The sequence below is a fragment of the Coturnix japonica genome, chromosome 2 (genome assembly GCF_001577835.2).
Source record: "Coturnix japonica isolate 7356 chromosome 2, Coturnix japonica 2.1, whole genome shotgun sequence".
Classification (NCBI taxonomy): domain Eukaryota; kingdom Metazoa; phylum Chordata; class Aves; order Galliformes; family Phasianidae; genus Coturnix; species Coturnix japonica.
Window position 1 is genome coordinate 100609429 of NC_029517.1, and position 19141 is coordinate 100628569.

The 19141-nt window shown below is 42.3% G+C and overlaps 1 protein-coding gene and 1 long non-coding RNA gene across 8 annotated transcripts in view; one reads left to right on the forward strand and one right to left on the reverse strand.

Moving 5' to 3' along the window:
- The window catches only part of PLAG1 (PLAG1 zinc finger), a 44650-nt gene extending 25562 nt beyond the window's left edge, over positions 1–19088 (reverse strand). For all 7 annotated transcript variants that reach the window (XM_015855585.2, XM_015855587.2, XM_015855584.2 and 4 more), the window contains exon 1: positions 18859–19088. The gene's annotated coding sequence lies outside the window, so the exon portion shown is untranslated. The remainder of the gene's footprint in view (positions 1–18858) is intronic.
- On the forward strand, positions 10233–17656 carry LOC107310178. Its single transcript, XR_004306226.1, has 2 exons — positions 10233–10656; positions 11343–17656. It is a non-coding gene; the product is annotated as an uncharacterized LOC107310178 (long non-coding RNA).
- Positions 19089–19141: the final 53 nt, after the last annotated feature.

Here is a 19141-nt window from a genome sequence, read left to right on the forward strand (position 1 = left end):
CTTTACCATGGAAAGAGCTGGAGACATGACATGGAATCACCAGGACATAGGCTCAAGAAGGAAGCATATGTGTTCTTCACATCTTTGCTGTGGAACTTCTTGCTGCAGAGTGTTTAGGCACTTAAGGTACTGAAGAGGTCACAGGAAAATGGTCATGGAAAAGTCTAGTAAATATAAAAACACTGTGTCTGGCTCAGGAAGCCTTTGACTAGTGAATTACTGGCAACTAGAATACATGGGAAAAGCTATCATGACATGCCTCCTGCCAAGCCTGCCCTCGCACATTTGGTTTTACAACTGGCAGATGCAGATTCATGATCTGCATCATCAGGGCAGATGATTTTCATATCAAATATGAGCTTTGATATGCACACAAGTATAATCATTTTCACTAAACAACATCTGATCGCCATTTTATCACATTGATTTAAAGTTGTATTTTTCATCTTGGGCCTTAATTTGGCTGGTAAGACCAGAGATATGGTCACTTACCAAGTCATTACTCAAAGCAAGACCATTCTGTTAATCCACATAAGAACTGACTGCTGTCAGTAGGTACAAATGCTAACTCAAATCCAACATGTTTCACTAGTGCAGAATTCCTAGTATCACATTTCACTACGCTGCCAAACACATGCCATTATAAGACAAACTTCTCTATATAAGACAAGAGGTGACTTTGCCAAACTACCATTGTTTGGGCTGAGATTTTACAAGTTGGTGTCTGCTTTGGTATTTTTTATTTATTTTTTCTCATTCAAGACCTTAGAGCCATTATTAAAAAAAAAAAAAAAAAAAAAAAAGGAAGGGAAAAAAAAAGTTTTTCCTTCATCAAAAAGTCCTGGCAGACTTCTCCCACTTATCCTTTTCCTACAGTTTTGAACCCCCGTCCTTTGGAATGGAGATGTGAAATTAGACATTAATAGTGGTCTAGCTGTCATTCCTGTGAACTCTACCCAAATTTGGCTAGTTTCTTGATTACTTTTTCCACAACCCCTTTAGTCATTCAGAAACCAGTCCTTCTGAATCAGATAATTGAATGCCGTCATACAGAGCTCAGAATCTACTAGAGATCTCCGTCATTTAAACTATATAAACACTATAAAAGCAATCACTAATTTTCCAGGACCTTGGCAGGTATGTCCAAGGGTTGATTTGCAGAAATACCTAACGCCTGCAGTTGCAGTGGAAGGCAGTGAAATACATGCCCTCAAGAGATGATTAAGACCATGGTTTTGAATAAAACTAGGCCTAGTCACCTCAAAACAGGTTATTCCGAAAAATGCCACAAAACCTGATCCTTAATAAATGACCCTTATTATATTTTCACACTGGATTTTACCCTGGGACCGCATTGCAAGCTGACCGGCTTTGATATTCAGCTGCCCACCATACAAGTCCTATGGTCTAGGCTGGGCACCACAGGAGCCAGATTCACAAGGGTGCAGACTGAGGCTGCAGGCAGGATTTCTGAAAGCATCCAGAGCCTGAGGCAAAACATCAAATGTGCTAGAGAGCATACCAGAACACTGTATAAATATGTTCCATTGTCAAGATCCATGTATAAGTTTCCAGCCAGCCAACTGGCTTGTGAACTCCCATCTGTGCGATCCATACAGCTCTGTGAACTAGCGTCCCACTGGTAAGCGACTTCAGATATAGGGCCTGAAATGTGAGCGGAGCCCAGGAGTGCACATGGCTGTATATCTTTACTTTGTGCAAATGGGGGACAGCCAACTTTACTTCTTGATTTAAAAAACGTCATGTCAGCCACCACTGCTAAGTTGACAAACAAATTTAAACAGCAAACATATATACACAACTGTGAGTGCTTTAACTGTTTCCGTCCCTTCCGCTCTCCTCTGAGCCTGTCAGAGGAGGGACAGACTCCCGCTGTGTTTCCCTTTTCAGCCTCTAGAACATATATTTTGTTTTTATCACATTAACAAAGCAACGCAACTCCTAAAGCCTCCTTTAGTTCTAGTTATTCTTACATGGTCATCAGCACTTAGAAACAAACATTCTTCATGTCCACAGCTCTCCTGTGAAAGCCCACAGTATCTATAGTTACTAGAGAAGAGTGTTCCAGCTATCTAGGCTCCGCTTCTTCCCATGCTTTGCTTTTGAGCTTGCCCCAGAAGGCTTTCTTACACAGAGGATATCAGAACCATGATTTCACTCTTTTTGAAGGCAGCAACAGCAACTCTAGCTCTAAGACTTGAGCACAGGCAGAGAAAAAAAAGAAATATATATATTTATATAAATAAATACATCAAAAAACAGCCACCAACTTCTCCCAGCCCGTTTTCTTTTCTTCTTCAGTTGTAGGCCTTCCTGTCGAAGGAAAGCATAGTGGGTAGGTGGCACACACCATCGCAGTAACACTGCGAAATTCTCACCGCAGGACAGAAATAGCATCAGGAACAGCACCTCCACTTCCTTCAGAGCATCCATGATTTACTCACAGCCCTCAGAAGCCAACACCACAATGATTCTGCTTTTAAGAATGGAGCGGCAGGAAGGTGTGAGGGGAGAAGGACATTATGAAGCCAGATGCTTTCCTGCTCCCACATTCCTTAAACTATGCCTTTTTACAGAAGGTGACCTCACACAAATATGAGACACTTCTGACTGATTTTGCTGGGCTGTACCCCATGGCCATCTAAAGTTAAAATTTATCAAGAACATATAGTATTTCTAGCTAGAAGTAGCTTAAGAGAATTCCTCCTTCTGAGAGGGCACAGCCTTTTGTTTCAGTAGAGCAGCAGAAATTTGTCCCCTGCAAACTTTGTGCACCTATGTGTAAGAAGTAAACAACCCAGGTCTTGTTCAGGCAAATATCCTCTCAGGACAGCTGTTTGCTTGATCCTTCCAGTGATGCAAAAGGTGCTCTGAGCAAACACAGCATGCTGCAGGACAGGGAAGCAGCCCCGTGCAATCTGCGTGCTGCAGCAGTTCTTTGGCATGAGAGAGGTCAGAGCACAGGGGACCGGTGCTGTGGGCAGCACAGGACAGCAGAGCTCACAACCCGAAACTGCTGGAAGATGGATGTTTCTGGTGGCTCACCTCAAGGAAAGCACACAAGAATCCACGAATGCATATGAGTGGTTGCTGCTTTTCAGAGGACTGATGCATTCTGCAGGTATACGCTTGGCCACAGTCTCCTCACATGGCAACTCTAAGCTCCTTACTGACAGACAGGTACCCCCTCTGTTTGCTCATGCTCCAGTGCCACAGAGCACCATCCAACTAAGCAGTGAAGAAATAAGAACACACACTTTCCTTTTGCAACTGATGAGTAACATGTGACAAAAAAAAAATGATGACAGCAATTTGATATGGGAAAATAGTACGTGAAAAAAAAAATAGTAACCAGAAGAGGGCGAATCAAAACTAATCTAAAAAGAAACCAAACCAAAAAGCAAAAAAAAAGCCCAAAACAACCAATATAGAGTGCCTATAAATCACAGGTTTCAAGACACTGAACTGTAAGAGACTTCATTACAGAGAAATAATCAACATATGCACAGATAAAAGGACTGTATCAACGAGGGGCTGCTATTAAAGGGATGGTTCACGTTGGGAAGGTGATACACTGTGCCTGATACACTGACAACTTCAGGCAATTTTATATGATGCTCTACATTGTTATTACAGATGTAAATCAAAACTTGCTGAGAAACAGTCACAAACTTGCAGAGAACGTGAAAGAGAGCAACAAATAGGAAAACAGTCATTTCTAAACAGGAAAAGGAAAAGCAGAAATCAGAAAACCTGAAGCAGACCAAAAAAAAAAAACAATCAGTTGATAGTATTTAAAGGCAGCAGGATGCAGTGATGATGGTTAGGAACACATGTCTGGTCCTCTTTTACTATAATGAATTGATCAAGAGCTTGACCTCTCGTCCACCTGGTCTTTTCAAACACAAAAACTCCTCTTCGGTAAATAAATTCTCATCTGTAAGACATAATAATGGCCCAAATGTTGATGCTAAAAACGGTGCTAAGGAGCTTCATATTTGTGTCTTATTGATTTCTGTATCAATTTACTGGATTGCAACCATCATGTGCACGACCACTGGTCCTCAAGACTGAAAGGAGTTCTTGGGAGGTTTAGTCTTGCAGTGGTATTTGACAAGGCAACAACTTTGAGTTTACATCCATAAACGATATATTAAACACCTACGTGTAACTGTAAATATGTATCCATAAAAGACAAAGCATTCACAAATGTTTTTGTAACTTCCTAGCAAAAAGCATCTGAGTTTAAAAAAAAAAAAAAGAAAGAAAAAGAAAGAATGGGGGGAAAAAAAACACCAAAAAACCTTGAAAAAAACCCACCAAAATAACACAAAAAGAACATGTATTCCACTAATCCATACTGGCATGCCAGGAAAACTTAAAGACAATTTGGAACAAACTTCACAAATTCTTACAATTAGGAAATACATGAGGAATAACATCATGAATAAGTCTTCAAATTAGCAAGCGACCAAGAAGTGCACGCTTTGCCAATTTCAGTTCAAATCAAAATACTTTGAGATACAAGCATATTTTTAGTACTTTTACAAATAAAGGATTTCTTTGGAATAAGATTCTTCACTCGCTAACATTTTCATTTTTTCCTGCCTTGTCAGGATCAGCCATTCCAAGATGACTTTTACATATCTGCAAACTTAAAGGGACAACAGATACATAATGACGTATGAAGTTGACGTATTGGGGGGGTGGGGGGAGAAGAAGACAAAAATCTTTAAAACAGAAACCTTGAGAAATGTTTCTTCACTCTAAAGACCATCTGAAAGGACCGCTGAGGTAACCTTATGATACATTTATTTACTATCCTTTATGCCCGTTATTCAGTTGTTGGCAGTAACACAACTTCATTTAGCAATAGCTTGGACCCCCCCCCCCTCCAAGGGAATGTGTACATAGTAGCTCTCTAATCTTGCTGCCCAGCTGCTAAGACAGTCACATGAGTCACTTGCTGCCTTTAGAGCAACACACACCACTTGCTGAATTTAGAGACATTCTCTGTTTCTGCGCTGGCCGTACGCATGCACACAGTAATACCTATCCTAATCACACACAAGAATATCTCGGTGGTGGTGGGTTTTCGTTTGTTTGTTTGCACTCAAAATGGTGACCCAAAGAATGTTTTTTACTAGTACAGTTAACAACCCAGATCCACAAAGTGATTTATGTCCTGTTTTGCAGCTATTCGAGTTAGGCTAACTCCAGGAATTAGTTCAAAGGTAGGTGACTGCATCTAACTGTCCAGCAAGAATACAGCCTTAGAGGAATAAGAACTACCTGCCGGGATGACTAAGCATACAGCTTTGGAACAAAACCATTCACAATGATTCCTTCCTTATCAGGTTTTCAAACTGCGGCTGTTTGGAACGCCGTCCTTTCAACAGTCTACTTAAAAAACACTTTATGTAAAGACCGGCACAGTTACTTCTGTGCAGCACCACAGAACTCCTTGTTGAAAGCATTACAATCACCAACAAACTATACGCACTCTATAGGAAGTATTTCCACACAGGAACAGTAGACAGACATACAGCAATCCATGGTTCCTTAGTTCCTTGAGCTGTCTCTGCACACTTGGTGTAGGCCCTACGATGTCTCACTTACCCTACACCACATGCCACCTTCTTTCCCATATTCTCCCTGCCTCTCCTTATTCATCCTGTCTCTCATGTATCTCCCCGTCTCACTTCTCTTTGCAATGGCTGCGCAACACAGAGTATTGTGCTACGGCTGCACGTGTAACTACTTCTGTAACAACAACAATACAACTACCACCAAGCCATACTTCAAGTTACAGAGCTAATCCCATCAGAAACGAGGAATCGTTTACATTATATAATACTACATACTTCTCCAGCTCAAAAATATATTGGCCGAAAATGCCAATATATTCAGCAAGCCCTACTGAGCTCTACTAGTTTTAAGCTCAGCCAAGCTTCTCTGAAAATGTTCTTTATAGATTACTTGCCTATAGGAAATCACAGCAACATCCCAGCTCACCAGTCAGACAGCAGCACATTTTCAAGCACCCTAATCTGACAGACAACATCAAATAGAGTTCTATCACTAGCCAGAGCAGATACATTTAGTTAGTTATTACTACTTGATATCCTGTGTTGTACCGCTCTGACTTAGCATTTGTAAAGCAAAATGAAATTGTCACTGCTAAGCTGTCTCAGCAAATTTTATATATCTAAGCAGAAGCAAGTTCTTTTAGTATTTAACAATTAAAGAAGCTGCTGGTGTCTGCAGCAGCAGTAAACCCATAGCTGAATTTCCATCTCACGCACCTACCTACTGTTCTTACAAGTGTAACACCCAGGATTCCTGAATTCAGAAGTTAAGACAGTTTACTTTTCAGCCTTATTTTGTGCGCTTTACACATGTAACTGCAAAGTCAGTACTGCTGTTTCCAACCTTTGCGCACCTCTCTCCACGGGGCCGATATAGAATTACAAAGATCGAATGAGGAAAATGCAACTTTGAAAAACAAAGGGTCAGAAGAACTTGGGCAAGATTAGCGACCAGAATTCAGATGCGTTTCCCAGTCTCCAATCCATCTGGCACAAATTTTCATCGTTCTTTATCTTTCATGTAATCAGGAAAGCATTCCACTCAGATATTTGGCTATCACAATGCAATATCCTACATTCAAATTAGGAATTGTTAACACCCCCTCGCTGAGAAAAGCTTTTAACAAGTGCCGCCTTAAATCATCAATTTGTCTCAAAATAGCCAGAATGCCCTAAAACAGGCCAAACAACACTGACACGTAAAACAATTCCTGGAAAAAGAAAGGCTGCTATTTGATGATGCCCACATCACAGAATCTATTAAAGAAGCCTCTCAGGTTTATGGGTGTATTTCTGCAATAACCTGAAACCTTTCAGATGGACTCTGGTAAGAGACAGCTGCCTGGCATAAAAACACTCCCTGCAGAATGATGTACGATGGCTTAATGGATTAGCATGTTAAAAGCATAATCTCTTTCGACACAGCTATTTTTAAGCTGTTAAAAAAATACGAGATATTAATTCTGTTTTCCAACAAACATAACTTTTGATCTGCTGAGTCAGAGGTGTTATGCATAATCATCTCAGCAGGAGGACAAGGCGACGTGTGTTCATTTGAAGGAAAAATATGAGTCCGACTCTGAGCAAATAATAATAACAAAATTACAGAGCAGAATTTGATTACGAGCAAATAAACCAGAGGGAAACAGTAATTCTGACAAAGCAAAATGCTCTTACTCTTAGGAACACCCCACAGCACTAGGAAGTGAAGTCCAAAGCCACATAATGTTTACACTCATCTTTTGTAAAACACACTCTGATCACTGGACTAAAATATCAGGTGGTACCGAAGTCAGTATCATAAAGTCACATCTCATGTTTAATTCCGAACTCTAAGACCCAGAGCCAAGAAATTCAGGAACCTCCGAAAGCACAGGACTATATGCTATATATATGCTAGCTGAGTGTAGAGGAGCTTTGTGTTTGTACAGCTCCTACATATGAGGGCAGAGCTCTGAAAACCTGTGCAACCTGAGTGCCTAACCTCTCCACCTCAGAGAAATCTTATGGATATATACAGATACAACCTTTTTTCCCCATCAAGTTCTGATGGCTTTGTTACAGAAAACACTATTCCTTCATGCATACATTACGTATTATCTTTTATAAATCTACCACTGTAATACACATTCCCTTACTGAAGGTTTCAAACTGTTGCTAAACTAAACCCAATGACATCTGCACATTATCTACTCGGCTAAAAAATACCATCAGCTTACTACAGTGGTCATTTTTCTTTGCTTTCAATACAGTTAACACTTCTCCAAGATTTTTATCAGGAGGATTTCTGTCCTTTTCAAACACTCTGATTTCATATGTGGTTACACATACTTGCTCTTCCAAGTCAGCAGACTTGTAAAAATTATCCTGAAGTGTCCATTTATGATACCGTAGGAAAAAAAAGGAAAGTGTGAGCGAGCGAAGGATCTTATTCCAGAGATTCATTTATTTGTAAAAGCCAGAGTAAAGCGGTTCCCTGTTCACGCTGTAGAAAGAGACCGTTCCTTCACTGCAAAGTCCACTCCTCCCAAATTCAGGACATTGCAGTGCCATCATTAAGCAGCATCCCCTGCTGAGAAGCACATGACTCTACTGTTCCATAATATACCCTGAATGGCCACTGGTTTCCAAATGATGCTTAAGTAAATACTAACTTTAACCTATAAAATCCTGAGCAGCTTGATTCTCGGCAACCTGAAAGATCACCCCTTTTCATGAATGCCACCTGAAACGATCTCAAATGCATGTTAGAATAATAATAAAAATGATGGGAAAACACCACTTGCTCCCTGAGAAGCGTGTCAGCTTTAACATAAATCTCTTGTCCCACAGAGGGCTCAAACAGGCTTATACAGACAGTACAGTTACTACTGCGTGTTTACCAATGATGCAGCTAGAATGAGACAGACGGAAATCAAGATATCAGGAGAGAATGAAGTAGAGGTTGAATAACTTGGGAGACTGCTGTGAAGAAGAGTTGTCAGCATTGAACTGTGTTTTAAGCTCCACCAGAGGAATCTGGGACATGAGTTTTTATGGACTTTTTGTTCAACTTCATTTACTTTGATTTATAGCAAAGCACTGCTGAAGAGGCCAAGGAATCACGCAAATAAATCTGGTCGGAATCAGTAGGAAAAAAGTTTCCCTCTTCCATCCTCAAATTGTGTCGTTCAGAATTGGTCGTTTAATAACTTTGCCAACCACTATAATATACTTCCAAAAACCCCATGAAGAAATAGACTTCTTAAACAACCAAAGAACTCAACAGGTGGAAAGAAATAAAAAACACAAATTTTTCCTCCACAGAACAAACCCGAACATCCACTGTAAGGAGGCAGAACAGCTGAAGCTCTACACCCAGCTTTGACTGAGTGTAGCTTTGACTCAGCTATTCCCCCAAACATGAAATCCTACAATGAATTTGCAAAGTCCCTAAACAGCATAAGAGGGATGCAAACATCCATAAAGGGATGCAAACATCATCTCCATCTATGAGACCTCTCCTATTTCTTACAAAGGCCTAAGTTACAAGAAGGCTGGATACGCACATTTTACACGTACCACAGATAACGCTGTTAGCAGCAAAAATGGTGGCAAGCTTTTATTTGTATTTGGGGCAGAATTAAGGCATGAGTTAAAGCTCCATCTTCTCCAAACTACAAGTCTTCCTATCTCAATGAAACAAGTATCATTGAAATACCACCACACAACAGTTTCAGAGCGCTTGCGAACTGATAGCTGATTTCTGCTGCCTTTAAGGTCTTTTGTTAACCTATCTACAGAAAACCTTTATGATAAAACCACCACAGGATATCAAACTGCTGCCTTGCTGATAAAGGCTGAAAGCCTAGGAGGAAAGAATATTTTACCTTCAAGAACAGTTTAACAACTAAAACTATACGAGGAATAGCCCCAAAGAGAGGTTTAGGACATCTCCAAAGTCTTTGAGAGTTTGCTCCAAGAAGGGAGACTTTCTAAGGCTTCATTCCTGGTGAAAACTTTACACACACTGGGAAAAGAAAAACCAGCACACTACTGAAGCACTTCCTGAGACAAAACCTTTCGGGTCTGTCTAACAACAAACTCTGAGGTTCACCTCACGATTGTCGAACATATTACGATTTTCAAGGTTGCAACCTGACTGTACCACTGACACCGTGAATTCATAGGACTCAAATATTTACTGAGACTGAGGGCCAGCAATTCCAGCCATCAAAGCCCCTTCTTGACCACATCTCTCTTTTCACTTGGGGCTTGAGAAAAGATCCTTACTTCCACTGTCTTTACTAGGCTTAACAACTACAGAAAAATGGAAATTAACATTGCACGCTCAACCTCCCCAACCCGAAGCACCTTTCTGCTCCAATCAAATGCACTACTAATCAACACAGTTAAAGCTTCTCGAACACACTTCTTTCAGTACAAATATTTCAGTACAGTGAGGACATAAAGTTTGCTTTACACGGAGCACAGATAGAAACTGTACCAGAATTATTGCTCAAAGCAGACTTAACTTTCTTGTCCTCAAATACTCTGCACTGGTCAAGTTCTCGAAGGTGAAATAACATTACACTACAGGGGATACCTCTATAAACAGCATTTTTCAAAGAAACTGACTTCATAGCTTCCCATTTCTGAAAGCATGATCTAGATTCCTGTTTGCCTCCTATGATTCATGCTAGCAGAGTGTTTGAGCATTTCTTATGATACCATTCATCACCAATTCGATTAGTGCTATGAGGCTGCAGAACTGAGCATCTCTTCCTCACAGGTCAGTTCAACATTCATTCAGTCTGTTCATTCATCCTCATCATTCAGACACCACCATGATTAAGTTTTCCACGTCATTCTACGCTTCAGTTTTTACACCTGCAGCATCACCAGCAGAAGTTCATTTCACAGTCCTCCTCAACACTATTTTTGTAGCACAAAAATGATCGATATCAACACTTTGTGAGACACAGATTCATCTCAGCAGAACGGATGAGTTTAAAACAGATGAATGAACTGGATTTTCAGACCAAAAGGAAAGGATCTGCTTGCACAGGTAAGACAGAACCTCTTTAAAAAGTTACAACTGGGAAACGTATGTTTTACAAGTAATGAGAAATTAAACTAGTTTGATAGAAATATTTCACATATACTTTTTAAAGCTATTTCAACACATATTAAAAACAGCCCAAATCATTAGGATAATTAATATATTATGATTCTCAGTAACTTTTTAAAGTAACAAATAATGTAACTTTGTTATTTAGGAATGGAACTGATTTCATTGTACTGGTATGCTTATAACCATACTTAAACACCATTTAAAATAGCATGTAGCAACACCATCCTTTGGCATATGCAATAATATTTTTATTACTTTTTCTGAAACTGATTAAAATATAGCCATAAGCTATATGTTTGTGCTGGGGTATAATTAGAAGTGGTTTAGCCTAAAAACAATCCCAGCATTCAGAAGAATCAAAGAAAACTGTCAAGTAACAGAGAGGGGGGGGAAAAAAAACAACCTAGATTCAAATTAACTGGCATCTATTGTGATCAGCTATGCCGAGGCTCTTCCCTAAGCTACGAGGCTCACAGCTTCTTAGCATCCGAGATGAAACAAATTATGCTCGTATTGACCACAATAGCTTCCAGAGAACTAATAAGCTCGAACAATGTCTACATTTGGCTTTTAAGCAAAGTACAGAACCTCACAAGGATTTTATATTGGTTTTATTTCAGTTTCATACTCATTCTGTCTTGTGAGGACAAGAGCACCAGCAACTGATAACAGGTAGTTTAACACCAGAAATGAACACCTTTGTAGTGTATCATTTTATGGGAACATCAAAATAGCAATAGATGATTTCTAGTTTTATATACTTGTACCTCATCTGTACTTCAATGTGACAAATACAGACTGACTGTGAAGCTGTGAATGTAGGCAGCTGCACAAAATGGACAATTAGTATAAATGAAAATTCCACACATGACAGTAAGAGTTTGAAGAAAATTAACATTTACAAACTCGTAAACGTTTTATTACTAACTATACAGGCTTGATTGAAATTTAATAGTAAGCTGCCAGAATCTTTCCTTCTGGTCTTTTCTATTTCTTTTTTTTTTCTATTTTTTTTTTTTTTTTTTTTTCTTTTATTTGTAATAAGATCACTGGTTTCTTTTCAAAAATGCCTCTTTTCAATAACAAAAATTCCTATATTACAATTGATTCAAAAGACATGACATTCCTCCCCACCAGCCAGATGTTTCCTTCAAATATCCACACATATTTGAAGGAAACATCGCACAACAGCCTGATGGGAAGTGACAAGCACTTGGTCCAGCAACATCTCATTTACATAGAGGGTTTTTCTGCTGTTCAAACATTTAGTGTAATGAGATCTCATTAATTCAGAATCAGATGACTTGCAGGGCTTTTTAAAGTACTCAGGCACTAGTAAATCTGATATCCCGTAGTATACAAATACATACTCAATGAGTGAAGAGGGAAGATAAGCTTTCTTTTTTTTTTTCCTTGCTGTTTGATAGGTGCATGAGACAAAATCAACCACCTACACCTCGATTCTTGAGGGATACTTCAGATTTGGCACTCTCAGTGGTGTAAAGTGACTGCAACCACAGAGAAGCTTTCAGGGTGAAATTAGTGCCAGTGTCGGGCTGCCAGGTAAATTACCTGTACTGTACATAGCAAAGTTACAGTCTGCATGCAACCCACACGATTAAATGATAGGAAATAAAGTTAAATCAATAAAATAGAGGCACGGAGGAGATTATTATTAGTTATCTTAACTTCAGTAAAAAAAAATAAAAAAAATTAAAAAAAACCCCAACACTTTGACTAATAATTCCCTTTAAACACTTTCTAATCTGATTTCTAGGGATATTTTCCTCTGAGAGAGGAATTTAGCACATTAAGTGCAAAAGAAGATTATAACAATTCAGTTTACTGTAACAGACGCTTCTTGCATTTTTCCAACTTCCATTACACCGTTATTTCTTAATTGCATTTGATGGCAATTCGAGGTTTTACTTTCCTGATTCCCACTTGGCTCCTCAAAGCTGATTGGAGCTATTTTAACTCAGAGTTTTGAGTTACTGCTCTGTGGATTATAGCCACACTTGTCTATGCTGATTTGTTCTATCTGTCTCACTTTTTGGTTTTACACTGGTTCAGCCCTGGATAGACAGATTATAGATATATTTTTTTACATTTTCTTCCTTTTAAACAAACAAACAAACAAAGAAGAATGCTACACATCAGGATGCATTCTGCTTTCTTCTGGCCCCTACAAGCCTACAAAAGTGCCAGGGCTGAGCATGTGCAACTGAGTCCACCAGTCTGTCCATGGTTTTTGATGTATTTGACAAGGTATCTCTACAACCTGAGCAGTCAATGAGTTAGAAAAGGAACAGAAGTTATAATGAAGAAGACTAGCATATAAATGGATTTATTCCTTCGATACAAGAAGAACTATTTCAGCTTTCCCACTCTTTTCTGTCAACTCTGTACAAATGCTGTCCTCTCAACTCACTGCCACATACTGCAATGCCATGACCCTAAAATAACCATTTATAAGACACATGGGGTCCATTTTGATACTAACAATTTTAATACACTCTGTGAGAAGGCCCCATCGCTGATAACTTACAACTTTTCTCCTAAAGCACGTTATGTCCCGTAAAAAAATCTTTTAAATATAATTCGGTTAATTTTGGCCAATTCATTCCTATAGGACAACAACAAAGAAACACCAACACTGAAAGCAGACAAAGAATAGCTCAACAAGCCTGTTTAAACCAAACTCAGCCTCACAGTAATGGTCACTGGTTGCATTTAGCCTTAAGTTCTTAGAACTCTGCACACAATCTGAGTTTTTCACATTTGATGTTTGGTGGAAAACGGTTCACCTAATATTCATCAGTAATTGGCAGCTGCCCCAATGCAGGCAGAGGGCTGCTATGCTCCTTGGGAAGTTAAGAATAAAATATAGGCAGCTGTGCAAATGGTTCTGCCGAGGGCTAATCAATATGGTTCACATCTGAGTTACAAGTTTGCACAATTTAGAAAAATCAATATAAATTTAATTAAATTCTGGACGTGATTTTTTGATGCTCAGGAATGACATACAATTCCTTATCATCAAAATGCTCAGGTGAAAGCAAGAAAAAAGCCCCACCAACGCTTCAGAAATTTAAACATTTTACATTTGATCGACAGAAAAATGTTGCTTCGCTCTCATATTCGAATTAGTTTTAAACAGTTTTTTAAGGCTACCTAAACATTTGGTAATTGGATAAAGATGCTGAGCAGCTCAGCAGACAGATCCTGCACCTTTCCTTCAAGTGCCATACAAGCTAAAGCCTCCCTAGTTGCAGGTAACTGGAGTAGCCCTCCTTGAAGCAAGCACTCTGTCCCTGTGCTGGAGGTGGCTGCTTGCTCCTTTTAGCTCTACACTGCATTGAGAATGGGCTCGGTGCTGCAACATACTTCACATTTTCCAGCATATTTTCCCTTGGTAAACAGATAAACTTGTTTAAGAACCCTCCCTAGAGGTGTTTGCCTGCTCACAGGTACCAGTTTTCAATACACCAGAGGTTACTGACAAACTGCAGAAACTTTGTTTTAGAGCGAAACAAAACATCCCTTTTAACAAAACAACCTGAAACAGTTACAAACAGTGGTTTATTTAGGGTGGGAGTAGTGCCCCCTTTAACCCTTTACGTTTAAAACACACTCGCTGCCCTCAAAGGAGGGGATTGAAGGGCACCATTTTGACTGCCTACGTGTGCAGATGGACGACCATTAGGAGCGGCTGCACTTGGGATATGGGAACTTTTGGAATTCCACATGCTTTTCCAAAGTTTTTTGTAAGTTTTAAATCTCAAAGTTCTACATTGAGAAACTCATTTTTTTTTCAGAATAATTACAATGTAAAACATAGGCATCAAGAAATAGGCTTGAACCAAGTGCTCAAGAGAAGTTCAATGCATGTCAGTTCACATTCCTGTATTTGCTGCACTGCTGTAGAATACTGAAGTTATTAACTTTTAAACACTACTGAATAGGATTGATAAATAGCTAAGCAGGACTTCAATACATTTCCAACTCTCCACTTCCCCAGCAGGAACTCGGGTAGTTTTACCCATAACTGCCCCATAGTATTGGTTCCTTCGGGTGATTTAATTTCAAAAAATTATGAAAAAATGAAGGAAATTACATACAACCAAAGCAACTCACAATAGAGAAGATTAGCTCAACTCTTACAAGTAAAGGAGCTTGGAAAATTACTTCTGTTTTTATTAGAACATCCCCATCATCCCTGCGAGAATTCAGCTTTCTACAAAAAGAGAGTGATTCCATTTGTAAAATAACATTGATCTGCTTCTATTGCCCTCATCATCTGGATTACAGCTTAAAAGTAAATCCATTTCAGAAGAGCATCACAGTCTGTGAGAACACCCTTCCTCCTTCCTATGTCCTGAGTTTTGTGCTACAGCTGGATACACTGAATTTACTCTGTAATGCATAGCTGTAGGTCAAGAGCCATCCCCCACGACATGTGTTTCTGTCCTATTGCTAGGATGGGAGCCTATACCTATCCTCAGCATCACCAAATTGATGATTCAGGAGCCCTGAAGGAGGTGAAAAGGCTGTAACATCTTTAATGCTTTGCACTGACTGTCACAGATGTGCTGTTTTAAGAGCTCTTAAATACAGCTCTTAGCACCACCACCGAGTTCCCTGCACTTGGTTCTGTGCAGCCACTGCTCCCTGCCATGGTACATTAAAAATAACCAAACACCACCATGCAGTGTACTGCTATTAATTTATCAGCTTCCTACAAACTTCAGGACAAAGTACCCTCACAGCCTATAAAAAGAAGAGATGGGTGTGGAAAAAAAAAAAAAAAAAAAAAAAAAAAAAAGAGTTTGGGAAGGAATTTTGAAGCACGAACAAAAAAAGATCTCTCACCCACAAAAGACAGCTGTGGAAATACGTTCAGTTTCATTCCTTTACACAAACTGATTAATCTTCCTTTCCTTAACGAGCTCCTTTTTGAGCCTAGGAGTAGCCGATGTGATTTAATTTTCACAACTGTGACTCAGTGGAAAACTTGGAGCTTTCTTCCAAAAATCTCCGACCACAAGGCTGCCCCAGTCAACAGCCACTGTACAACAGCTCTTTGGTCACACTTGCGAGGAAGGTACGGACCATTTGCGAACACATGCCATCAAACACAAAGGGCTGCCACAACTGATATTCAAATTCCAGAGGTTCAAAGCAAACATTTGCTCCAGCAGCCTCCCTACCAGCTGAGCGCACCATCTTCCCTCATCCAAAACCCCATACCTGTGTTCAGCTTCTAACCTGATAGCCAACATGGAGCGCGAGAGCAAAGCGCGTGCAAAGGCAACGCTACAACTCCGTGCACAGACACCCAACCGCCACCTTCAGAGGTGATGCTGATTTCCTTCAAATAGCTTGTTTTCCTGAAAATCAGAACCCACAGGCGACCATCCAAAGAAGCAGAGCTCACCTTTTCAACGTTTTCAAGTTAAAAACTGAGTGAAAGACCCATAGCAGCCCGAACGGACGCGAAAAGTACGCATGCACACTCAGATGCACACATACACACACCATGAAACCAGACCTCGGTTAAGATGATTTTTCCTTTCCTTAACCAAAGCCAGAGGCGATTCTCCCAAGTGATGTGATTACATGGCCAAGGTGTACTTGTAAGAAAAAGAAAGCCCCTCATTCGGCCAATTAAAGCCTACAGTTCTTTGCACCATTCTCAAAACCTTTTGGAACTGCTCAGATGGTTTTGGCGTACAACACGGGCCGCAATGCTGCTCAACAAACTCAGGTGTCCCCAACGACACTGAAGTTACTTGCAGTAAAAATAATGCACTTTGCAGCTCCTATGAAAGAGCCACGAAACAGCGCTGCGCACATAGGTCTCCTCCCAGGGAGCTCGCAGATAGCACAGCAAGGTCAGGTTTTAATGGAACAACATGGGACTCCTCCATTCCTGCAACACCCACTCCAAAAAGAGCTCTCCAAAACACAGCCTTCTCCTGAACACACCAAGAAAAGCCTCGTGACACGCAACCGAACCGCTTCGATCCGAACGAATCTGGGCATTTCCCCCTGTTATCTATGGTTACTTTTTCAGACCAGGGCTGATTTGATACCTTTCCATTAAAAAAAAAAACCCAAAACCAACGAACCGTCCCTCTGCCACAGGCAGAGGTGCTGAGAACCATAGGAAAAGTGAAGCTGTCTCTTTAAAATGCCCTGATCCCACGTGGAACCAACATCAGCAGCACTTTCGCATTAACTTCAACGTGAGGCGAGATGAGGCATCCTCATTTCATATAAACACAACGAGGGGAGCGCAGAACGCCCGCCTGGTGGGACGCAGACAGGTGAAGGGACGTGGCAGGCAGGGCAACGGGCAGAGCAGGAGGGGTGACTGTGTGGAGCACAGAGCCTTCCCCGTGGAGCATTACCTCAGCCCCACACTGCTCCGCAGGATCCAGTTTAAAAAGAGAGGAGGGGAGCCACCAGGAAAAGTCGAGATTGAAAGGCAACGAAAACGCACTTCATAAACCGGAAAGGTTTACACTTTGCCTCACACATCCTAATTAGATCAGGAAAGTGACACTACAAAGGCACTGCATTCCGCCCCGAAAAAAATCATCACAAAAAGGATAGAAAAAGAAGGCAGAAAAAAGGAGAGAAGCCCCCCACCTCCAACCCCACCCCCCCACAACTCCGACCCCCCCCCAAACACCCGAAAAGCATTAAAAAGGGAAGTTATCCAGCAGCACATGCAGCATTTATCTTATCTGGGATCGCTGCGCATTGCCCCAAAGTTGTGCACTTTCTGCACTCCCCATCTCCCCCTACCTCTGCCTCCCGAAAGGGATTTGCACGTTTCCCCATTGTCGGTGGCGACTGAGAGGAGGCTTTTGCCTTCCCAAAGAATTCATCAACAGAAAAAAAAAATAATAAATATTAACTCCTTGCTCCCTGAAACCCGAAAACGGCCTCGGGAAGCCCCGGGTTTTATTCTGTCACCTCGAGGGGGAAAAGGGGGAGCAGCCCCGATTTTTAGGTATTTTTTGGCATTTTTTTCTGATTTTTATTTTGTTATATGCCTCAGTTCTCCCTCCATTTTGGTTGTTTATGATACTGACAACAAGCTGTCCCTGCTCTCTCTCTCTCTCTCTCCGGATCTCTCCTGCTTTCAGTTAGCGATCCCCCTCCCCAGCGCGAGCCCGGCTCGGCGCTCCTCGGCTCCGCAACTGTGCTCCCAACACGAGCCGATGGGGCAGGGAAAGGCTCCCGGGCCACCCGGAGGGGGAGAGCGGGCAAATTCGTTGCTTTACCCCGAAAAAAAAAACCACTTTTGTCCAAAAAGCCGAAGGGAAGGGGGGGGGCGAGCGCCCCAAAGTCGCTCCGGATACCCCCTAAAGCGGCGGCCGCCGGGGCCGGGGGACCCCCTCCGGGTAGCCGGGTCCGCGGGGGAAATTTCTGTGCGAAATTCGGCCGCTTTGAAGCGGGGGGCGAATTTATATTAATTTTTTCCCTCATTTTTCGGCACCGCCGCCTCTAATGTCTTCCGCTCCCTCTCGCCGCTCTCGCCGCTGTCACTGCCTTCGCAGCACAGGCTCCGCTCGGGCGAGGAGGGGAGGGGGGCGGCCGCGCGGCTCCCGCTCCTGCCCCGGCCCCGGCCCCGGCGGGGGTCCGCGCCGGGCACCCCGCGCCCTCCCTCCTTCCCTCCCGCCGGCCCCGGGCAGCGCGCTGCCTCGCCCGCTCTCTCGCGAACCACCAGAGCGCCGCGGGGAGGGAGGGGAGGAGTGGAGGAAACTCCTGAGAGAGGTTTTGCCGAAAATCATCGTTTTCTCCCTCCGAGGGAGGAGGGCGGGGGGCAGCGCGAGCCTCCCCTCCCCTGTTTTTTTTTCACCCCCCTCCGCGGGCGGGTTGGGGGGGGGGGGGGCAGTTAGGGGGTTGGGGGGGTGGGAGGGTCCGGCGCGGGGCGGCGGGGGGCTTGAGAGGGGGTGGGAGAAGGATGGACGCGGGGATGATTAACACCAACTTTTCCTCGCCGCTCGCCGCTCCTCGCTCCTCTCCCCCCTCCTTCTCCTCCTCCCCCTTCATAATTTAAATAACCCTGATATTTCCCTGCTAAACCCCGGCGCCTGCCCCCCAAACCCGCAGCAGACTCACCGCGGGAGCCTCAGCATCCCCTCTGCGCCCCGTTTCCACCCTTTACAGTGTTCTCCGATTTTTCTGTAATTTTTTCCCCATATTTCGGGCTGGACGCGGCGGGCCTGGAAATTGTTTGCTTTCCCGTCCTTCCAGCAGCCATTGTAGTGTATGCGCTGCGGTGCAGCCCAGCCTGCCGCACACGCCGCGCCCACACCGCCCGCCGCCCACACGCACCGCGGGTTGGACGCCTCCCCCCGTCACTCAGCCCCACGGCCGCGCCCCGCCGCCGGCGCCTGCGGCC